Source organism: Argiope bruennichi, chromosome 4, assembly GCF_947563725.1.
Source record: "Argiope bruennichi chromosome 4, qqArgBrue1.1, whole genome shotgun sequence".
In the NCBI taxonomy this organism is placed as follows: domain Eukaryota; kingdom Metazoa; phylum Arthropoda; class Arachnida; order Araneae; family Araneidae; genus Argiope; species Argiope bruennichi.
Window position 1 is genome coordinate 65,346,092 of NC_079154.1, and position 20,688 is coordinate 65,366,779.

Here is a 20,688-nt window from a genome sequence, read left to right on the forward strand (position 1 = left end):
CTTTCCACCAATTTAAAATTTTTTTTGCATAATTGCAGCAAGATTATTAAAGTAACTGGAAACAGCATATTACCCTACTCATCATCTAATTTTAAATCACCCATTTAGGTTCTTTTATATGGCGATAATGTCCCCTCCCCTCCCCCCCCTTTTTTTTGGGGGGGCCGGATGGGGGCTCAGGTGACTGTGAGTTTCTGACCGGTAGCGTATCGGAAAGCTTCCGAAATGAACACTTGATGGAACGTGACGATTCACAAACTAATCACTGTTGGCAATCAGTTGATTTACAGAAAATGTTGGTTATATTTAATTTCATTTAAATATAACTTCATGTCCATGATTCCATCAAATTATCAAATATTAAAGCTGTGTTATTTTAACTGTCCTACATATATTTTGTTCATAAACATTTATAATGGAAACTAGTCCCATGTTACCATAAGTATTATTAAAAACGGAAGTTATCTTGTTCATCTGTCTTCTAAATTTCTCGGTATTGCGACTTCTTCTTCCCTATTGTTCGCTTTGTAGGCTGCATAGATCCTTCTTCTCTTTAACTTTCAGGGGAAGAAAATCACATAAGATATTTGATGAAACGATGAAAATGGTTTGAGTTTTAAAGCAATTATATGATCTATTGTAGGAAATTTTACCAAAAAATATTTTTTAAAAAGTTGTCAAAAATCGAGAAAAATTTTTCATGTCTAATTATTGAATTGATATTATTAAAAAAATAATTATATAGATTTTGAAACGGTGTAAAACCCAGTTTTGTACAATAATATTTTTGAAAGTGGAAATTATCGTAGAAAAAAATCATTCCGAAGTGCGTCCACTTTCCAAGGCATATATGCGCTGAATTTGGTAGCTGCAAGTCTAGTAGTGTGTCTTATTCAACTTCAACACACACAGACATATTTATTTTTATTATTATTAGAGATTGTCTTTTGTTGATGTACAGTATATTTAAATACAACAATAAGAAGAAAATAGTATGGCGAAGAAAAAAAAAGTCAGTTTGAAAGTTTTACTATTTCGTTACCCAGTGATATATATTCAGATATTTTTCTTGAGAAGGAAATAATAATAATAATGCCACATTTTAATCGGATGTTCATCTTGTATTATCTCACTTTATAACCTTTTTATAATCTTTCTCATTAAGAGGTACAACGTAATTGGCTTCATACCAAAATTAAATTTCTGTCAAGTTTCCTGTTGAAATGAAATCTGCAATTTAGATTCTGTCAGCTTCGCTTTTTCTATACCTTTATTTAACTTTACTTATTTCTTGTTTGTAAAAATGAAATTTTACTGTCGATATTTTATTCACTTCCTAATGTGATAAACTTTTTAAATTTTGTATAATGTATTCTCAATAATATTACATTATTTAAACATTTTCAGAATTTATTTATTAATTAATCAATTCCTTCAATTAAATTTTATTCTTTAAGCTGAGTAGAGAAAAATTGATTTTGTGACTTTATAGTTGGTTAATGGTGAATTATAGAGTATAGATTTTTCTATTTTTTAGTACACTAATAAATGTGTTTTTATAATTGATAATTTATTTTTATGACAATGATATATAGAAATAAATTATTATATAATTTTGCATTCTACACATATATTTGGAATAAATTTTCAATTTTCTGGAAATTTAATGTAATCCAGTTTGAATCTCAAAACTTTTATTACGTTTTAAAATTTTGAACTAAGATTTAATTAATGTTGTCTAGGAAAACTGATGAAATGTTTTCTATTAATTGAATAAAATTTCCATAGTACAAAACTTTCGTACCTTTCTTAGTTTTTCTTTATTTTTTTATGTGCCTACATATTATGCATGTGCGCTTTAGTAATAAAAAAAATGAAATCTAAATTGGCTACAGTAAATTCAACAAGATCTACAGGTTTATAAATTTTTTTTATAAAAAAGATAGCCAGAAGGCTATATAAGTTCATTATATTTAATATTTTAACATGACGGTGAACAAATTATTATTTTTAATTGATTGCTTGTTAAATGAATGTTTTAATTTTCCGTATGCTTTTTTAAAAAATATTATAAACGAAGTTGAAATTTTACTTCCATTAATTAATTAGAAACAATGGTTCTTTTCAAAACTTTCTCGAATTTTCTCTGATAAAGTTATTATCTTTTTCTTTTGCATAAACTTGTGATTAGAAGGTTACGAAGTTATACAATAAATTTAACCTTTAAACTTAATGCAATATTTAACTAAACAATGTCAATGGCCGTTGAGAAAAATAAATTTAAAAAATTATATTTTCATTCAGTATTTATATTTTAACAGTATAATGTGACCTAGAATTATCGAATTTGGCTCAAATATAATTTGGAGAAAGGAAATATGCATCTCTTAGCAATTTTTTAATTATTAATTATCTTTGCAATAAAACCAATCTTTTTTTTCTTACAATTTTTTTTTTCTTCTATTTTTTAATAATTTCTTTTAAAAATTTTAAGCGCATTTTACAACAATATATTTCATTGTTGAAGTGAAACTAAAGTCATTTTCATTGACACTTGAATATTTAAATATAACCCCCCCCCCCCCATTGTTGATGATCAAAGTATGAAGTTACGACTAATGTTTCCGTTATGATTATATTTCCATTATAATTATGCTTTTAATAAACTTTTGATATTTGTTGTACTCACAAGTAAGTACAACAATGTTTTAGTTTTAAGCAATAGTGAAAATATTTTGAAGGATGCTCATTTTTAAATATTGATGCTCTTTCCTCTGATATAATTTGTTGTATAAAGATATAGACAGAAAATTGGGGAAATAGCATAGCACAGTGAACAAAATGACTTAAGGCGTCTAAAATAATTTGAATTATATGTGCATTAAAATCTGAAATTAAAAAAAAAAAATGTGTTTTGTTGAGGAATGCATCAAAGCTTAGTTAAATAAAATATTTAATTTAAATTTTTGCAACCATTCATCTCGGCGAATCAACGGGTTATCAACGACAGCTAGTATTACATAAATTTGGATTTTTTTAAAAAAAATATATTAAGTTTCTAATAGCTTGTGTCTTTTAATTCAAACTTGCACCCTTTCCCTTACTCTGGTCATTCAGTAGTCTTTGAAGATTATAATCTCATTAACATAAAAGGAGCATTTTATTTAAAGGCTTGTTTTATTGACTAAAAATGTTATATCTTAACCAATCGTTACCAGACTGTGCTTGGATTTTAAAGTACTCTCCATTCATGAATAATTAAAACTCCGCACGTACGACGTCATTGTAAACTGCCCTTCCCACCTCTACAAATTTGCATTACACGCATTTTCCATGTCTCACGGGCGTTTTATCAGCCAAAAACATGGAAAACGACACACGGTATCTCTTTCTGTAAAATGAGAGCTGAAGCTGATGAACACGTACCAACGTTTCAGCGATCAAAGGATTAAGTTTTTAAAAAAAGTCAGTCGCATGTTTAGATTTTTTCCCAACGTAGTGTATTTTTAGAAAATAATTACTTCGTCTTTTTATCGATCTGTTTATGTATTATTCATTATTAATCATTTGCGATGCGGGCGTGGATTGAAAGTTGGAGATGAATCAATAATTGCTTGTGTGCATGTATTTGTGTTAGCAATTTTATACCCATGTTAGGCAAAATGTACTGAATCCGCAAATTATAAAAGCCCATGCGTTTTTTTTTTAATTAAATAAATTTGGTTTTGTTTTCTAAATTTCTTTTTTTTTTGTTTGTTTAATTGCAAGATAGTAATATAAAAGATAAAATTATGCTTTATTCATTTCCAGATCTCAGCTGGGATTTTCTTGAAATATTAGTTCCCAAAAGAAGTCGGTCCGAAAAATTTTAATTGGCTAATTTCTTGTGTGCTGTTTTTTTCCCCTCCTTTTTGCAGTTTTAAACAAAAAAGATTTAAAATTCTCGACTTTGGGCTGATTATTAATATAAAATTATGAAAATGTTTTTAAAAATTTGTAAAACTATTCCATGTGAAGTAATATTTTTTATTTTCCCCCACATTATGCGTTTGGATCAAAACTGAGAATTATATTGTAATTCTATTTAAAATTTAATTTTTTTAGAAATATTTTTATCCGTATGCATTGAATTTTCTAAACAATTTCGCGTTTTTCTCAATTAAAATTAACTTTTCACTACCTTTAAAAATTCGAAACTAGAAAGTTTTATTTTTTTGGGTTATAAATTTTTATGTAATTTTTTCTAATTTCAAGCGCATTTAAATCTGAAAAGAATAGAGCTTTCAGTCAATAAAAAAAATTCTTATTCTTCTAGACCTATTAAATATTTATGTTATGAAACATAACTGTTACGAAAAATCTTTCGAGGGGGAGTATAGTGAAAAGTCCAGAAAACTCACAAAGATACCCTCCCCCCCCCTTAAGAAAGCATGGAACATGGGTAGGAAAATATAACCGAAGCGAACGCAAGACAGCATTTTGTAAACTTGAAGAAACACAAACAATAAATCCTTAAATGAATAATAGCACAACACAATATTGCTCTGATGGTAAAGAGGGAGCTTTCATCATCAAGATACTCCTAAGAGAGAATTCAATTGACTCTTCTGTGTGCTTCCAGTGTTATACCTTTCACGAGAGAGTTAAAAGCTTCTAAAAAATGCCGTATCTGACCACATAAGAGATATCGCTAATTTGCCTGTGCTTTCGAGAAATGTTCTAAAATGTCAGTTTTAAAGCATACCTTTTTTTTCAATAAAAAATAATGAAATTAATTTAAAATCTCTTGCTTTGCCGCCCTTAAAAATCTTAATAATTAAGGAAATAAGGAAGGAGTGTTTAATCCCAATCTTCGATAAATCATAATAGTAATCCGTCAATTTTCCTTTTAAAATGTAAAATAAAATTGCCATTATTAATCTATTGAATGGTTTTAACTGAAACCTTTTATTCGTGCTTAGGGAAGTAAATTGATTCTTTATTTGCCGTCATTGATTGGAAATGCAGCAGTAATATTATCTCCAAATTTTCTACAATAGTTGCTCATATGTTTCCTTGTTTTTATTTAAAAGTTTCAGGATAAAGTATGTTAAATTCTTCTATTTCTTTATTATATCATCATTTTTGGCAATCGTTTTTAATTATATTTCTTTTATTTTTATGATAATCTTTTATTCAGTACATTTTATACCATCATCGTGGTTTTAACCGTTGTGAGTATTTTCCGATTTTCTAATAAATTCCACTAAATGAACTATTCTTAGTGTATTGTTTTAGTAAGACACGACACTTGAACAATTTTCTAATTATTTAAAAAAATATTTATTTATGAAATTTTTATAATTTATAAATTACACTTTCAGTTTATTAAATTAAAAATATAATTAAACTAAATCGTTATAATTTTTTTAAAAAACTTGAAATGTGTTTTTTTTTTAATCTTGGTATTTTTTTCAAATATATACTTTAATGGTTATAAAATATTTTTCTCGTCTTCTTCAATTTTTAATACTAACAATATTATTGTCCCATTTAATATCACTTAAATTTATTTACCCTCATTAACTTCCACTTCTGTATTTTTTTTTCGAATATTAACTTATATGTATCATTATTGTTCAATTCTATTATTTCTATTTCTTCTATTATTATTATATTTTTGTTGCATTTTTTAAAATTAATTTATTATTTTCAAATACGGAAAAATTATTCATCCGTAGTTTTTAAAACATCAGCCTACTTTTTTTTCACACAATCATTTCTTCCTTTCACATGAATTCCTTTAAAAGATTCTAAAATACATCTTCTATATTTCAAATTTTTAGCTTCTATATCACATAAACCTTTTTCTTTTTTGAAATAGAACCGATGCTATCAATAAAAGAATGATAATTTTCATGATTTACTATAATCATAAGGATTTGCTTTCAAAATCCGTCATTAGTCTAATAAAGTTGCTTTTGGTTCGAAAAAAATTATTTTTATTATAATTATAAATTTATATTATAGAGAAGTAACCTTAGAAATTTAATATTTCTGAAGAATCATTTTTTTGGTAATTAATTTTTTAAAAAGCTAAATAATTTCGAAGTTGACTAAAAGTTTATTAGATGAAATTCAAGAAGAAAATGTTGATGTAATTCATGTGCTAAAAAATTTTAAGTCAAAAGAATCCAGGGAGGAAACTAATTATATAATATATATGAGAAATGTGCATTTTAACTGTAGATAAATTTAAAGATAGAAAAATTATTGATAAATATGGAAAAATAATAATTATTGAATATAAGAACACAAATGATGAAGAAGAAAATGATGGACATTAAATTTTGATCTAAAATTAATCGAAACAAAGTCGACTGGAATAAAACTTTGTAAAAAAAGCAAATAATAATAATTACCTGCGACGACAGACAAAGAAAACATTTTATTAAAAAAATAGATTTAGTCCAACTATATATATTTGTATAATTTTAGTGGGAAATAAATGTTTTAATAATAATAATAAAGTGGTGCTCTAATAATAATAAAAATTAGAAACTTTTTCATTTGTACTTCTTGTTCCAAAAATATATTTTCTTAAATTAAAAATTAAAAAACAAAACTGTATTTATTGCTTTTTGCGCAATATATTTATCTAATCTTTTGAAATTGATTTTTTTCGGAAAGTATTTCTTATAGAATTTGTCTTTATGAATACAGTTTTAAGAGAAATAATATATATATTTTACCATTACCAAACTGCTGTATTTGGTATTGATTATTTTATTAAATTTAGGTTGATTATTTATTATTAAGTTCCAAATATGGTTTCATTATACAAAATTCTGAATGTTCTGATTGATATCTGAACATTCGGATTCGAAGAGGCGCATTTGTCCGCCTTGAGATTTCTGTTATAAAAACCAATGCCTACAGCACAATCGATGAAAACTATAGATTTATAGTATACTTTATCCTTTTTACCCTGCCTATCATTCATAACTTTTTCCAGAAGCCCCAAATTACAATCTCTCTTACGTATCTTATTAGCAAAGCACCAACCCTATTTTACAACTTACTCCAATGAAAGACAAGTTACTATGAAAAGAAAATAAAAGACGGCGAGAAGTATAGAGTGGAGTGGAGGAGGGAAGGGAAAGGTGTAACACAACCTGGGGTGGTGCACCTTGCGTGAATCGAACGGAACCGCGCATATGATTTTCGAATAACAGGAACGGAGCAAAACGCCTCTGGTGTGTAAAGAAAAGTATGAAAAGAACATAAACTTTTTTTTCTGCATCTGACACCAGAAAATGTAAAATAGGTGTCACGTTGGAATAAGTTAAGAAAAAAAAAAGTTTTGGTCGTTATTGTTGACTTAACGTATCCCCCGAACTACATGAAGTTCTTTCCGGAACTAATAAACAAACTGTAGGGTAGTGAATTTAGTAAAGGGCGGGCCATATAATGTAAGCGAAGAATTTCTTGCTTTGTTTTTTTAATGTCCTTTATTTGTGAAAGTTTATCAGTTATTTGCTTTATTTTATTTAGCTTCTTGTGTGAAGCTACTAATAAACTTTCTGGTTTCTTTATCGAAAAGAATCTCTTTAAGAATGCTGCCTCATTTTTATTGTTCTTGGTGGTAATGAATGTGAGGGTTTCGAATAACGACAATTAACGTCGTTTGGCGCCAGTGATATGAGGAATATAAATGGCGGTATAAAATTTAAAGCAGTGCATAGAGAAAAGGAAAAATACATATTGATAATGTTGTGTTTTTTTTTCCCTCGTGACATTTTTTGTTTTTTTGTTTATAATATGTGAAGATTATTATTAACCATCGTTAAGGAACGCCAAAATATAACCGTTTGCACTATTTATTTTTGTTGACTTTTAATTTTTATCTTTTTTATTCTTTTACATTAAAATTGAATATATACTTTTTATGTATTTTTTTTCCCTGTACGTGACATCTCTGAGAAAGTTTTAGTGTACTTTATAGTACCATTTATTATACCATTAATATTTATTTTATAGTACCATCACTTTATTATTCATACTTTAGCGTCTTCATTTATTCACTTTCAAAAATTTTAGAATTTCTTCTGCTTGTTGCCATTTGTAGGAGGAAATTTGTTATTGGTTATTTTTTTTTAATATTTCTTTGGAGTAAATCAATTTTTTCTATCAACCATTCTTACGTATTGTGCAATATACATTTTTCATGATGAAATTTTGAATCATTGCAGTATGTAATGAAATACTATTGTGACCATTATTAAATGGCTGCTGTTTTCAGTGTAAATTATAGGCCAAACGATCGTGGTTTTCTTCTCTAATGACCTGCGAGCAGAAAGTCAGAAGATGAAATCACGATTAAATTAATAACAGAATTTTATTTTTAAAGTGGCAAAATTTATTCCTGCCATATCATGAGACTTAATTCTCGTTTAATGTATTTTTTTTATTTAACTTACAATATTTTTCTAATTGCCCTTCCTGACTAATGTAAAATATAATAATTTAGAAGGGAAAATAAATTATTTCTTTTAATATTCCATAAATAGCTTTCGCATAATTCATTGTTCAATTTAAAAGAATCCTAGACAAAGCATGCTATTTTTTTCCCTCATGAAATTAGATGTTCTCATAAATATTTTTATTTAGTAATAAATGAACTCTTATAATTGATCTTTTTTATTATAAATGTTTTATACATGTTGATATGTGTTCTAAACTCCGACTTTTATTTATAGGCATTTTGAAAATGCCACTCTCCCACTGTTGTAATTTCACATTCGTTTTATGTGCAAGAATAACCGTGTTAGGGCCGAAAGGGTTTAAACTACAAATAATAGGCTTCCAAAAAATTCCTTAATTGAAAATGTTAAAGATGTAGGAGAAAGCGATTCGAATTTGTTTTCTGAAATATCGTTTTACTTTAATGTTCTGCTTAAGTCTAAACGAAGACGATAAATTTTACCATCTGTTTCTTTTTAATACTGCTCTCTCTAAATCATGTTTGCAAATTCATGAAATTAAATCAGAATAATACAAAATGCGACATATGTGTTGAAAATGATGTATTTTTCAAATGTAAATTTACTAATTATTATAATAAAAAGTCGTTCTGTTAAAGCCATGTCTACATTTAAACAGATAGCGCTGTGAGGTATTTTGAAGGATTTTTGCATAACGTTCAAAATACTGGTGGTATGTCATGCCTTAAAAACGGTATAGTATAAAATAGTTGAACTGGCTTTATCGAAATCTTAATAAAGGTTTTAATATGTGTGATATCATCTATAAAATAATAAAGTTTAGTCGTATATATATCAAAGATTTATTGAATTATGTAATTATGATCAAATGTGTCGGGCATCGCTATTCTTATAAAATTTCTAATTTTAAGGGATGTTTTTTTTTGGTAGAATATTTTAATAATCTTTTTTTTTTTTTTTTTTTTGCATTCATAGCACATAATTATTTCTTGCAAAGTTAACTATAAATTTGTTTTTTAAGACGTTTTAATAATGCATTATTTCCGCTTTGAACGTCAAATATTTTAATGTATGTACATCCCACCCTTCGTTTTAGACTCATAAAACCATAAGCTTTATATATATATAACTCCGTCTCGTTCTTTTAAGGTAAATATCGCATAGTCTGCGGACAAAATAAACAACAGATGCAGTTGTTATGGCAACCGCCTTGATTGCATCTGAAGGAAGGGGGGGGGATGAAGGAAGGACGAAGAAAACTGAAAAGCTTCACGCACGCACGCACACACACACACAACATTGATTCCTTCCTTGCTTGGTTCAAATACTTCGCCCTCCCTATCTATTAAATAGAATGCGCTTAAGAAAAAGGCGGAGGAGACATGTGTTAGTTGTAAATAAATCTGACCATAATCGTATATAACATCTGTATGGTGGATTTATATTTTGTTATCTCGTGCTGACCAGACAGTTGCCGTTTCCTTGCTCCACTGGACAATCTCCAAATCAACAGCATTGCCCACGTTTTTTATCGCCAATTCATTCCTAAACCAGACTGTAATAATAATAAAGATACTTTCTCCTTCTTCCGCTGCAGTTTTGAAATTGTTTCCAGTTTTTTTTTTTTTTTTTTTTTAATTATTATTTTGCTAAAACATCGTATGAAAAAAAAAAATTAAACTGAAAAGATTTAATGTCGTTTGCTTTATCTAGCTTAGATATGTTACAATTTTACAAATAATTGTGATGGTTAAATTTTATTTTTCTTTTTTAATACATAATTGAGAAAAAAAGCCGTATATATATATATATATATATATATATATATATATATATATATATATATATATTCAATTCCTACTATTAGCTCACACTCTCTCTCTCTATATATATATCTCTTGTTCAAATTTTCAATCGTTAATAAAATACTTTTTATTCATCCACTCAAGTTCAAATACATTTTTTTAAACTTGTAGTGGATGACACTTGATGTTAATACAGTTTTTTAAAATATTAATTAATTAATTAATATCCAGTAATTTCTATTTGCTCGCCAAATCCGTCGCCTAGTTTGTCACCAATTTTGTAATTATTTACTAAAAAGTAACTAAAAAAAATTGTTGACTAAGTAGGAATTGACTTAAAAAATTTTGTTTTGTATATTACTTGTTTTTAAAAAAGGAAAGGTTTTTTTTATAGTGACCGTCCTGTTAAATGAAGCTTCACTATCGCAGTTTTATTAAAGTCTAATACATCCAGCGTTGCTCGAGATGAAAATATTTTAATGCCTGTTGTGTGTGTGTTACATTTATCTCACTTAGCTTATATGTGCATCGTTAGACAGGAAAAAATTATTTTCTTGTTTTTTTATTAATGAAAAATTAACTGTTTCATTATCACTTCATTAAAGCTTTTTCTTATACTTCTGACTTGAATATTTATAACAAAGGTTAAAGTGTTCGCTAATTAAATAAAGTTTTTAATACAAATTATCCTTTAATGTAAATAATTATAACAGCTGAACCTATCTATTGCCTTATTTTTAATAAAAATGCAAAAATAAATAAATCTAGAGCATTAAAGTTTCAAATCTTTTAGGCTTTCAAAAAAAAATGTGCCTAGTGATTTTAAATACTGCTAAAAGATAATGTTTTAGATAGTAATTTTTAACGGTTAATACACTATTTAACTAAATATTTCCAGTGGCAATTGGGAAAACAATAAATTAGTTTTAAATGTTAAATTTTTATCAATCAGTATACATAAATGGGATTTAGAGGAAGAAGTCTTTTTTTATTATTATTATTAATGTAAAGGCGCTATCTAATTAAAGGTTGTGTTAAACCTCCACTAAATCTTCCCTTGTGCGTAAAATTTGAAAGTCCATTCAGTAAACAGTATATTTATAGTTACAAACTTTTTTTTTTGCACTTTTATTTACAGATATTTTCGGATTTTTTTAAAATATAAATATATATAATATAGTTTAATTCTTGAATTCAAAAAAGATTTTTTGGATTAAATTTTCTTTTACTAAAAAGTGATCACATGTGAAAACGTCATAAATATTTGTTTGCATTGGGGATCGCTCATGAGTTCCCGAACATGATGTTTTGCGCATTCAATGATTAGCTAAGTTAATTATACGTTATCTAAATAAGAAAAATATAATAATAAATGCAATAAAATATAAATATATATAATAAATTCAGAATTTTAATTTTATTATTATTTTTTTTAATATTCGTAATGAGGAATTTTTCAAAATTCCATTGTATGCCCTAAAGTTACTTGTACGATCCACCCATGACCATTATATTAAAAAAAAAAAAAAAAAAAAAATAGGAAATATGCATGTAATTCTTTGTATAACCAAAGCGGGGGGCGGGGGACTAGAATACCCTCACACAAGTTTCCTGATGAAAATCAAATGGAAATCGTTCGCTATTGAGTTTAATGAACTGATTCAGCAATTTAAAAGTTCTCCCGATTACTTTCGATTCAATAGAGCGCTTTCAAATAGTCAAAATAATAAGTAGATGAATAACAAGTAATTTAAAAACAACGCTCTGATCGAAAAGGGTTTGAAATATGAATAAACTAATTGGAAGTCAGTTCGTGCTAGTTCGTAATAAAAATTCATGACTTTGCATAAATAACCAAATCATATATTAGCGTTTAATATAAATAAGGGTAAAAAATCAAGTCTGATGGAGGAAATTGAAGTCTCGAAGGATTGATTGCCATTCATTTTTAAATTGTGAAGTAAAGAAAAATTATATGAAAATAAGAAATTTTGTAAATATTTTGTGTGGAATTAAATTTATTGCTATTATTAGCCGCCTTCGGCTATTAATTGGTTCGCCAAAATAAATGATTGCTAAAATTTTCAATTAAATATTTCGTACAGCTTGCCTTTGTCTCTTATGTAGCTTTGCTTATACTCTTTTCTGTCTATGGTGTTGAGCATTTCCCTAATTTGTTATCTTTATAGGTCCATATTATGACAAAAAAGAATAGCGGTATTTTAAAATGAGGCACTTAATAAATTATCATTATTGCTTGATGCTGAAGTTGAATCTTAATTGCAAGTACAACAAAATTTCAAAAAAAAGTTTTAAAACGTTTACCGTACATCTACTCAACATGGGAAAGTAAATGGACTCTTCATGTCTTTTTCATAAATAATTAAAATCAAATAAAATATTTGTAAAAATAATGAAAAAAGTTTGAATATGAAAAAATGCAAAATGCTTATGTTTCAAAAATGAAATATATTTTTGTAAAATGCGCTTTAATGTTTTTAAAAAGCGTTTGTTTTATGAAATGAAAATGAACTTTTGACTGATAGAATTGCAACTTTGCATTTATAAATATTGATATAGAAACCAGTTTTGATTACATTTCTAGATAATCTTATTATTTTGCACTTATTATATGTAAAAAAGAACTGCGTACCCCTCTTTTCTATTATTTATGAAAAGCGATGCAATTAAGTGTTGCTTTATGCAAAATTAATTCAGCTAATTATAAATAGAATCTTCAGATTGCGATTAATACGATTACGATTAATACTAAGTACGATTTTAATTATATATACGGTTAATTTTAACATTTTTTGCGATAAAATAAACTTTACATATTGCCTTCATATTTTGCAATTTCACGTCATGGTTTTGAATCATTGTATGAATTATATTTCATAAGGTCATCTGTGTTTGTATCTGTTTACCATTGCATTTCTAAGTACATCAAGATATAAGCTATTATTTTCTTTTTAGTAGTAATAATTGTTAATTACACAATGCTAATCATTTATTAATTATTATTGCTTAATTAGCTCAGTTTTCAGTGTTGCATAAATTGAAAAATAACATAAGATATTTAAAATAGAAATGTTAGCACTCAAAACAATCCGCCATTTTGCATCGTATATCTGTATTTTCGTTGCTAATAAGAAATAAAATTCGGTGCGTGCAAAGCGCATACACAAACTGAGTGAAAAGAACATCAGGACGTTTGTTGGCAGACGCAGACGATTTCGGGCCGCATCCACCCCGTCCAGACCATAGAGACCACCATTCCTCTATGGTCCAGACGTACACAGAGAGAGAGAGCTCCCCCCTCACTATTGATCGCGTCTAAAAATAACGTGCAGCTAGTGCAACGGGGCCGGGGCTCTGCTTCTCAGACACCGAGATGGAACGAACGAGGCTTGGTCACTTCGATCCTTCCTCGTTTTTTGCAGACGATTATTTTGCTTGTGTTTATATTCTGCTGGATGGCTGCACGCCTATACCAGTAGTAGTTGGAAATATTTTAGATGAAAGCAGCTGCTGCTTTTATTCCATTTGCAAATGAATATTATTAAACTGATAATAATTTGATTTATTTTATAAAATTATTTGAGCAGGAATGAAAATTATTTATTAATTTTTTTAAGCATTAAACTTTTCTATTAATTTTTGTTCAAAAATTTTCAATGAGCAAAAAGTGCCTTAGGGTTTAAGGAGCATTTGAACTCATTTCGGATCTTTCTTTTGCTTAAAGAAAAAGCATTTCATATGAAAGTACTTACAAATAAAATGAAATGCTGTATTTTGATCGTAGAATTTTCATTATACTCTTGAATTTTTTCAAAGCAAATAACAAGAGCGAATTTTGTTTTCTTTTTAAATGCGAAAATGAGTATAGAAACAATTCATTTATTAAATGCAACGAAGTAATTTAGTCTGTTGATTATGAAACAAAAATAATAGTAATCTGTATTAATTATGCATCAAATAATTATAATGTGTTCATTTATGTGGGAATCTCTACAAGCAATGGTCTTGAACTCTTTATGTAGTCTTCGAATAAAACATACATATAAAAATCCAACATCATAATAAAAAAAAATATTTATTGCTTTAAAAGATGTTTTTATTATTATTATTATTATTTTGAGAACAAATGCTTTATGTATTTTAAGTTATAAGAAATATCATCAGGAAATTTTCATCATAATTAACAAATAATGAATAGATTTAAGAGAAATCTATTATTTATTTTTCGTATAGATGGATTGTTCATCTTTTTAACCTTGATTCAAATTTTGCAAATTGTATTTTTAATTGCATGTGCGTTTCTGTTATTTTATTTTTAAATAACTGTAAAGGATGATATTGCTTTCCTTTACATCTTAGTAATTTGTTTCAGTTATAAAATAAAAATTATCTATTAAAAAATTGAATTAGCAGATTCTAAATATGTGTAACTTTAATCTGTTCTATAGGTTTATTTGTTTCGTCTGCTAGATGGTTTCATTTAAACGCATTGTGTTTGAATCGAGGTAGATTTTTTCTTAAAAATAATTTTCTTAAATTTTCATTCGTGTTCTAAAAGTGATCTCACATTAAAGATGAACTTCTTCAAAAATTCAGAATTCAAACCTTATTGAACAAATAAAATCGATATTATACGAAAGTAGATGCTTTCTTACAGCTGAGAGTATTGCGTTGCAAAATTGTTTACTATAAATAGAAAATTATTTAGTTTAAATTTTTTTTTTAATTTCAGATAATTTATATAGTTTTGCCTATTGATTAAAATTTGTAGTTTTGACCAATTAAATCAGAAAAATGGATGAGTTTAAATGTTTTCTTTTCGTATTACATATTGAACTAGTGAAATTACATCCATATAGTGTGAGAGCCAATTTTGAAATTGTAGTGGCACAGTTTAGTTTTTATCATTTAGACGCCGTTTATTTTGACCATTTCATTTTATTTTTTGGTTTATAATTGACGGCGAATTCTTTTCATGCATTTGCTTTGCCTAAACATAATAAAACGAATCTCGCCTATGATTCGAGGGAAAATAATATATCTACTATTTTTATTTATTATTCATTGCAACAAAAATTGAGTTTGGAAATCCAAATACTAGCTTTTTTTGTAAGTAAATCGGTACACAAAAGATTAAACTCATATTAATCAGCTCATTAATTCAATCGATGAACGTAAAATCATGTGAATAAATTCTTTTTGGAATTTTTATTTTAATCGTTTTCGAAATTTCTTTTAACGACTTCGATTTAAAGCCAGATTATAACTCATTAGATCCTTTTACTAAAGACTTGATCAAATGAATTTGTTCCTTCAATATTTCTACATTTAAATGGATGCATAAAATGTTTATTTATATGAATAGTTATGTCAAAGGTGATAGTTCTGTCAATTTTTCTCTTATGCAAACAATTGGAAACACAACCTAGATCGCGAACAGTTGCTAAAATAAACCGATCTTCTATATTTTTACTAAATAAATATTAGGTATTTAATAATTTTATGGGAAATAGGGACCTGGATTTCGCCAAATGTAAATTTATTTTAGCATTCTTATTTCATTTCAGAATAAATTTTAAAACAGTTTCGGGTTCAGGAGAAAATACATAAAAATATACATCGGATAAACTATCAGTAATATAAATATGCAGGTACTATTGTTTTGAAAAAGATAATTAATAGTTATTTATAAAAATCTTGCACTTTTTGCGAATCTCTCACATATATCATAATATTTTTATCAATATTCAAATTATTTTACTTTGACAAAAAAAAAGGGAATGTTACATTGTACTTTTTAGAAACTTAAGCAGCTTGTGAAGAATAATTATTTTATAGAATATTTGCGAAAGCTGCCAATTCATTGACTTTAAAATGGGTGTATATTACGATTCAATTTTTTTCGGATCAAGAAAGGATTTAAAAAATAGTCATTTAGTTTTATATATTTTTATCAATGCTTGAGGGATATTTATCAATAAATTTCTATTTTAAATAAAAAAAAACATTATTATATACCGATTATTTTCACTTTATGATAAAAATACCCTTTTTAATCAAACTATCACTAGTATCACTCAAAATATCACTTTAGAATGAATGAAGGTTCAGTTAGTAATTAATAACTAATGTTGAATTACAATGAATATATAATTCATTATGTTTTAAAATATAACTTGTTTATGACTTGTTAAAAATTTAAACATTTATAATAACTTGAAAATTTAAATAAATGTTTATATAAGATAATCATGATTTTATTTAGAGATTTGAACTTTAAACAGCATGTTTGGGATTTATAATTGCAAAAACTATCCTTCATTTCCAGAAATTGTCGCAATAAGTTGATGCCAGACAGCTTCGAAAATATATACTAAGACAGATCATATCCGAAGCATAACATATGTCATTGTCACGGTTCATTCCATCAAGTCTACTTCCTTTATTTTAAACAATCAGACGAGCTTCATTTAATAAATTTCTGCAAAAAATATGTTAGAATTTGAAAGAAAGATGTTTTGATTTGTATAGATAATGGAGGTCGCCAACCTTTTCGAAACGAGACTTATAAAAAAAATATAGAAATGTTTCTTTCAAAGGAGTTTTATTCGCCTTTATTTTGACCAACAGTTCTTTAAACTTTTTGATTTGAAGTATAGCTCCAAATTCATCTCTTTCATAATTTCCTGTAATAATTATTTGAGACAAAGATGGGTTTTGTTAAATTGCTTAAACGTTGCCAGAAATTATCTTTAGTGGAAAATTATTATTATTTTTTTAAATCTAGTTTACAGTATGCATGCGATTTGTTGTTAAAAAAATTAACATATATTGTGGTGGCAGTCAGCAATTGCCTTAAAAATTCAAATGTATAGCTGATGAGCAATAAACAGAATCCTCGGCATAAAAATTCCATGCCCAGCGGAGGCAAAATAACATCCTTCCTAACACCGAGTGGAAGCGTCGCTTAGCAACGAAACCGGCATATACTTCTCCGATCTTTTTGTTCCCGCCGTCTTGGAGAGACGATCGATACAAGAATGATTGATTGGTCGCTGCGAAACACGATGATTAGGATCGGGTGACTCGCTTTTGTTTGTTCCTTCTTTGGCACAAATGAACACGAACAAAATAATTCGACTTCAAATTATGTGAAGTTTTAAAGGGTACAGTTACTGGTTTAGTTTTTCAGAAATTTTTTAATTGCGTTATATTTTTTGCAGGAATAAGGCAGGAAAAAATTATGAGTGTTTGAAGTCAGCTTTTGCGACGCCAACTTTATTATTTAATGCAATCGCGACATAATACAACATACATATCCACATTATACATAGATAAAATATAATGTATTTAAACATATATCTTTTTATTGATAGCTGTAGAATAGACTTCTGGTACCAAAGTTAAAATGAAATCAATAAATTTTGCACTTATGTTTTCAGCTTTTGTTCTGAATAATTGACTAGTTAAATTAGAGTGAGTGTGTGTGTGTGCATATTTATTGATATCTCATATTCCAAGTGAACTATACAACATTTTGCTGATAAACAGTTTTTGATTAATTACAAATCAACTGTTGCTATTTATTAAGGTTTCATCCAGTAGTTTATGCTTTGGATATAGTACAGATTCAGTTTTCTTGAATTGCTTAGATGTAATTGCATATATATTCAAACAAAGAAAACGCACTTACTAACACCTTGCTGCTTTGATTCTTAAAATGTTATATGGAAATTTGGATGATTATAGTGTGACAACTTAACAACTATTTGTTTATATTACGTTTTAATCTTGTTCTTAGATTTGTAATACCTTAGCATTTATTTCACCACAATTGCTGATAGTATATCCAATTTCCAACTTTCATTTTTTAAAGTAATTGATTTGAAATTGTTACAAGAAAATTAAGCCATAATAATTAAGATCAATAAATTGTATTGATAATTCCAAATAGATGTACAAATTTGAGTAGAAATCTAGAATCTATATAACTTGCTTCTCCATGGTACGTAAAAAAAAAAAAAAATCAAAATCCCAAAAAATACAGCAGTGTCCAAAATTGTGGTAACCATAAAAAAATATATATATATTTCTGAATTTAGATAACTAAACAGCACTTCTGTTTTTCAATGAAATATTTTAAAACTCTATATCATAACTCAAAAATGCTAAATTTTAGTATCTTTATAAATAGTGAACTAGTTTCTAAAACTTATACAAATGAAATTTCTCACTGCTAATTAGTACTCATTAGGGTAAATTTCAACATTAATTATAGAGTAACAGTGTCCATCTATTCTGGAGTAATTTTATTTTTCCATGGATTGAAATTAACTTCTTTTTAATCTTACAGATATTTTTGTCTAAAATTGGATTGCATTTTCTTTACAATGCTTTTGATGGCTGGCTATCTCTGATTAAGAATTTCTTTAGCCAACATCATAGATTTTTTCATATGAATGAGACATTTTTGGACCGTCTTTGCAATCAGATATCAAGTTGAAGTTATTTTTTTATAGATACTTGTAATATGGCTTAGAATTTTATTCTATTTTGAGTATTACTTGGGTAGAAAAATTCTTTAAACTGGTGTATAAACATGTGTGCTATTTTAACATTTATCTTCTCTAGAATTCAAATTGTATCTATGATTTTTGATAAAATACAACCCTAGATCATAACACTGAATATTTCATTATAGACATTTTGCAGTCATGATAGAACTTTTTCACTTATTTTTTTTGTATTTTTGCTATCACTGCCGAAAAGGAAGATGACAATTGCATTATCTAAAATCTTACTGTTCAGTTGTTTCACTGCATTTTTTAATGTAGTTTAATATACTAAATATTTATCTGAGATAGATATTTTATGAAATTAAAGTGCAGAAGTTGATGCTAAAAATTTTTTACCAAATGTCCTTTGCATTCAGTTTCTCATTGCATTGTTTTCCTATGTACACATACATTTTAATAATTTACACACAATTTTTAAATAAAAATAAACAAATAATAAAATCTTTTTTGCACTACAATTTGCTATCATGCAACCTTTCCTGCTCAGTAAGATCTTGTTTTGTTATAATCGAATCACTTTGTTCCACTTTTAAATTTTATGTACTTGTTTAATAATCGCATGTCATTATTGAACTTTAGGCCTCACTGCATGTTATTGGGGAGCGTAATCAATAGGCGAATATAACAACTTTGTTAAGTAATCATTGGTTGCAATAAACATAATATCTTTGATGTTTATTCTCTGGCATCTGGAAAATACATAGGTACTACTTTATAATTTTAGAATGCTTTTGTGTTAGCTTTCCTCTTGTTTATGTTGGAATCTAGATTAACTATTATCTTCCTGCTATGTTTGGGTTTTGTATTTTATAAGTTCACTAAATGAAGAAATAAAATAATTATGAATTTAATAGCTTTAATCACTAAACAAAATATAAATATCCTTTCAATTTCAATCACTATGTCTGTTCCTGAAACAAAAGTTGTTTTGACATTAGCTTTTCAAACACTCATGCTAATTGTTCACATTTAAATAGAGAAAACAATTTCCTATTTGCATAGGCAAATTGCTGTTCATTTTTCTGGCTATTTTAACTGCAACTTTTAATAGATTATTTACCCATGAGCACACACACGTGATGTCTTTCACCCCCAAAAATAATAATAATAATGTAAATACTTCTTATTCTTCCAGTATTTTTATAAAGGAAAAAAAAATAATAATAAATTTTTTATGTGTTGAATGGGGAGGGGGAGAATGAATACAGAATAGATGGGGGGGGGGCAAAGGTCAGTTTTGGTTTTTCTTGTTAAAAATTGCATTTGTATCTTAAGTAAAGCATATTTACATGTAAAAATATTCTAATGTTCCAAATATAATTTATTTTTATGCAGATAATCAATTAGATAAGGAATAAGTGTCAAAATGACCTTGTATATGTCACTAATGTTCAAAAAAAGGTTGCATGTACTGAATTGTTAACATGCATTTTTTAATGCAATTATAATAAACATGAACAGGCAATATAACTGCACACATTCATAACTTTTCACATTTATCATTAAAAAATTATTAACCTCAATATCCCAACATAAGTTTTTAATTTAATGCTAGGCATTAACCCAAAGAATAAAAGAGAAGTTATATTTATGAGTTTTAAATTAGCTGAACATTTTACATATTGTTTTTAAAGCCTAGTGTCTGACAACTTGGAGTCAAATTGGCCCCACATGTGTGCTAATGTTTAAAAAAATGAATATATGTTTTTAATTATTAATAAATAAATATTATTTATTAGATTATATTTTTGACAAAATTATCTTTCCGTTAAAATATAATTTGCTTTCATTGATGCATAATAT

At 27.0% G+C, this 20,688-nt stretch overlaps 1 protein-coding gene across 1 annotated transcript in view; it reads left to right on the forward strand.

The window, feature by feature from the left end:
• LOC129965736 (dual specificity tyrosine-phosphorylation-regulated kinase 1B-like) overlaps positions 1–20,688 on the forward strand; it is an 87,697-nt gene that overhangs the window by 44,294 nt on the left and 22,715 nt on the right. The gene's annotated exons all lie outside the window — the stretch shown is intronic.